Source organism: Phaethon lepturus, unplaced genomic scaffold (assembly GCF_000687285.1).
Source record: "Phaethon lepturus isolate BGI_N335 unplaced genomic scaffold, ASM68728v1 scaffold4937, whole genome shotgun sequence".
Classification (NCBI taxonomy): domain Eukaryota; kingdom Metazoa; phylum Chordata; class Aves; order Phaethontiformes; family Phaethontidae; genus Phaethon; species Phaethon lepturus.
In genome coordinates this window covers 43330-48451 of record NW_010552411.1, presented here as the reverse complement: position 1 = coordinate 48451, position 5122 = coordinate 43330, and positions in this window count along the sequence as shown.

The following is a 5122-nucleotide window of genomic DNA, read 5'->3' as shown; positions in this document are numbered from 1 at the left end:
CAGCTCCACCCAACTCGCGTCACGGGCACCCAGGTGTCTTCGCCGAGACAACCCGCGGCCCACGCCGAGGACGGAGGGCGCATCTTCTGAGCCCCCAGCGTGCGGCCTAAGCCGGGGGCCGAGCATCCGCCAGCTACCGAAACGAATGATCAGATTTCGCCTACCCAAGGTGCAGATCACTGCGTTGTCTGCACTTAACGCCGCTTGGGGAAAAAAAGAGGAGCCTGTCACCCAAATGGCAGCCAACAGACCGCAGAAGCGGGGATTTTGGCCGCAGCTACAGCAACGTCCTGGCTTCATGGGATAAAGAGGTGAGGTTGTGGAGCATACCCTCAACAGCAAGCTTGTGTTATATTTGGGGATAAAACATCACTTAGGCTTGAAAGAGTCGTTACTCCTCAGCAGCACCTGTCCAGTTCATTTTATGTTCAGCTCTGTGCGACGGAAATACAGCTTTTTGGCTTACCGCATACAAAGCCCATTGCAGCACGTGTCTGACCTTAAAGTAATCCTTCAGCAAAGGGAATGTTCTTGAGAGGGGAAGCCTAATGAGAAAAATATTGTGAAACTAGAGGACATACAAAGAATGTGCTGTGACTGATACCAATTCTGGCCTGTTTTTTTTCAAATTAGCCTAGCTGTATTTTATTCAGACGAACATATCCTCCATCCTTCCTCAAGCCTGTTTACTCAGCTGGATGTCCACAGGGTTTAATTTTCCCTCCAATTGCCCTTGCACGCAAATATAATTGTAGCTCATATGGGTAATTGGTCAGCCTACAGCAGTGTGTGCATGCATTTGTTCATCTGCATTACCTGGCAGCCTCTTAAAATGAATTTATAGACTCAAAGTACTGCTGAATACTTTGTTTCATTCAGTTTATAAAATACATGAAGAAATACTTCCAGGAGCTTTAGGCATTGAAAATACTGCAGTGTGCACATTAAAATTATTTTTACGGTCAAGTGGGAATACATGTCTGTTTCCACACATCAAAAAGAAGGCACACACTCACGCGAGTCAGTTGTATCTAATTTGTAAATAATAAACTAAATAAATTTCATAGCAGAGATTAACTAAATTTGAAATTACTATGTGGGGAAAAGAGGCCCATTGAAATTCCAGACAAGAGAAACTGAAATTGTTGGCAGCAGGCGAGAACGGCTTTTTCTGGAATACACACAGAACACAGAATTTTACAGGTTGGTTTTACGCTGTTGTGGAAGGATCAGTATGGAAGTGATTTTTATTACTGTTATTATCAGAATCCGGTTCTTGGGTTGAAACAGAAAACGCAAGTCCTGTGCCACAAACCATCACCATGTGGTTTGTGCTCCCTTATTCATGAAGTGCCACAATTCAGCCATTTTAATAATTTCCTTGCAGGCATAACCACTGGCTTTTTTCTTTGACTCACTGTTCTTGTGGTGGACCTTCCCAGGTGTCTAAAACCTTCCCTTTACTTCTTCTGCAGCTGAGACAACTGTTCACACCATACCCCACAGCTTCTACTGTATTCCTCTCTGCTTCATTTTTCTGTGGCCATTGATACTTCTACACTTCCTTCTACGTCTAAATCCAGTATCTCATTTTAAAGAGACCAAAATGCATGAAACCTCTCTGCATCGAAAACTGACATAAGTTCGCATGTACGCAAAACAGAAGTTTCTGATTCAGATCCATTTAACTCTCTCAAAAAGTGTCCCAAGAATGATTAAAAATGATCTAATACATTGTATAAAAACATACAAGCCAAAGATTTAAAAAAAAAAACCAACTCTATTTTTGCAATTTGAAAAATGGCAATTTATATAACTTTTAGTTTATACCTACATCAGAGGTTCCTACTCTGGTAGGGGTTATGGAGAACTGTGAACGCCGTCTCAGCATAAATATGGCAGAAGATACCTGGGTCTCCTGTGCTTGTACCCCCTGATCTGCCCAGTTTAGAGATTTGATTATTTTTAGCTTACATAACAAGAGTAGAAAGTAAAAAAAAAAGTGGGGGTAGGGGGGAGAGGGAGGGAGGGAGAGAGTTGTGTGGATACACATAATTTAATTATTTAGGCAAGAAATGTAACCAATACTGTAACTAGTGTTGTTATACCAATAGATACTCCTAACAGAAAGTTTTCAATGCTTCCACCAACACTCAGTTTTACTGTTAAAATCAAGCAACAAAACTCAGATAATAAGTACCTCACTTACTATTCAGTGATTTTTCACAGTTCAGTTTTCCAAAATGATCATTTGGGATTATATCTTAATCTTGTCACAATAAAAAATACTGAGGCATGAGAATAGTTTATAAAAGAAATAGAAAAACCTAAAAAAAGATTTCAAAAATATTAGCAAAGTATTTACACTTTAAACCAATGTAAAAGAAACACAGAGGAGAAAATAAATCTTTATTCTTTTTAATTTAAAAATAAGATTTATAAAAAATACAGTACATAAGAAATCTCAGTAGGAATAAAAAAATAATCTATAACTTAATGAAAAAGTAAAAACCAGAAATATTACATGAATAAAATAAAGATAAATAAAAGACAATACGTTGTTTCTCAACTACACGTACTCTTGCACTTTTAGATTTGATTAGAAGAATACCAGAGTGAGTTTCCCTGTTTTGATATTATTCAGCCATTCACATCACACATTACCCATTCAAGCATAATCAGTGTTAGACCTTGCAATTCTCAACAAGTCCAGTACAAACATTATTCAGCATTGTTTGAAAACAGTCAAGATCAAATAAAGAACAAATTAGTAAAACTCAATCACATGCCCATGTGTGAACTACAAAATTCAGAATGCTAATGTGCATAAATCAGTATTATTTTGCTATCTGCCACTTAGATTGGAGCTGTTAAAGAGACAGTGTTGTGGCACGTTCTCCACCCCTTATTCCATACCATTTATGTCATTTATGTCATGCTCAGGTCCCACACTATCCAATACAACCTCATTAACCACACACACACACACTCCTGCCTTCCCATACTTTGATCTAATACACAGATATCATTATGGACCAGATATCATTATAGATTACCACTATGGACCACCTCTGGAAAATGTCCATAAAATGCCCATAAAATGTCCACAAGTATCCATAAAATGTCCATTGAGTTAATTTAGCCCAGGACTTTGGGCTCCATCTGTTACGGTGGTCACTCAGAATCACAGAATCACTAGGTTGGAAAGGACCTTCAAGATCATCAAGTCCAACCATTAATCCAGCACCACCATGTCCCCTAAACCATGTCCTGAAGTGCCACATCCACACGTTTTTTGAACACTTCCAGAGATGGCGAGTCCACCACCTCCCTGGGCAGCCTGTTCCAATGCCTGACCACTCTCTCGGTGAAGAAATTTTCCTAATATCCAATCTAAATCTCCCCTGGCGCAACTTGAGGCCATTTCCTCTTGTCCTATCGCTAGTTACTTGGGAGAAGAGGCCAACACCCTCGTCACCACAACCCCCTTTCAGGTAGTTGTAGAGAGCGATAAGGTCTCCCCTCAGCCTCCTCTTCTCCAGACTAAACAACCCCAGTTCCCTCAGCTGCTCCTCATAAGACTTCGTTGACCTTCTCTGAACACACTCCAGCACCTCAACACCCTTCTTGTAGTGAGGGGCCCAAAACTGAACACAGGATTCAAGGTGCGGCCTCACCAGTGCCGAGTACAGGTGTACAATTCCTTCCCTACTCCTGCTGGCCACACTAGTTCTGATACAGGCCAGGACGCTGTTGGCCTTCTTGGCTCATGTTCAGCCAGCTGTCAAGCAGCACCCCCAGGTCCCTTTCCGCCAGGGCGCCTCTCTTTAGCCACTCCTCCCCAAGCCTCAGGACAGGAGAGGTGGTGTGTTGCGTGGAGTTACTGGGCACCAAAGTCAGCTCAGGTCAGGTCATTGCTGCACTTGCACTGCTTCTTGTAGGGCTTGTCCTCCACCAGTTCAGGTGGTTCCTGCTACAGTAATTCCTATAATATGCAACTCAGATCATGGGTTACAATTTAAATGTATTTCCATTACAATCTCCACTCCTGGTCTCTTTGGGTCAGGTTATAGGGTTTAACATTGCAATGAACTCCTCCCCTTGCCCCTGCTCCAGCTTGGATTTGTCCACAGACTGTAGTCCCTTAGGGTTGTACCTGCTCCAAGTGGAGCCTTTTCTATGCACCACAGTCTGTCTAGGGGTATAGCTTATAGCTGCTGTGGCATAGACTTATCCACAGCCACAGTCACTTTGAGGTGCACCTGTTCCAGCATGGCCTTCTCCATGCGTCCCAATGCCTTCAGAGATACACCTGTTCCAACATGGCCTTACCCATGGCTGCAGTCCCTCTAGGGCTGTACCTGGTCTGTCATGGGCTTATCCATGACCACATGCTTTGAGGTGCTCCAGCATGACCTCATGCACAGCCACAGGAGGTCCTCCAGCATGCCCGCAGCCCCAGCCACAGATAACCTGAGCTGTACCTTCTCCAGCATGGACTTATCCTTGTGTCACAATCCCATCAGAGGTATACCTGCTGTGGCACAGACATAATCATGGCCACAGATGCTTTGAGATACACCTGCTCTGGTGTGTACTTATTCACGGACACAGATACTTCGGGGTGTCCTGCTCCCACATGGACTCATCCATGGGTCACCGTCCCTTTGACTCTAAAGGGAGCTCACACTGGAGTTCCAGCCTGTCCAGTACAATAGCACAGAAACAGCAGCAATGCCCTGGCCACCTGCCAGCCCAGGCGCATCGCCATTGCTGTTATCAGAGTGTTCCCAGGCCCAGCAGAGTAAGATGATAAGCAGTACAGCAGCACACTAAGCAGCGAAAGCAAAAAGCAGCCACTAACGAGCATTAGACTCTAATGTACAATAAGGCAAGCAAGCCCCATAGCAAGCACAGGAGCCTGGCAATTAATAGCTGAACAGCAGTAACAGCTATAGATTTGATCTAGCATGTTTCAATCCAATCTGTCTTTATCTTGAACCCTACAAGCCCTATGTTGTCTGCCAAAAAGGACTGTCATGGTTTAACTAAGCCACTAAACACCACATGGCTGCTCACTCCCCAACAGCGGGATGCGGGAGAGAATCGGCAGAGCAAAAGT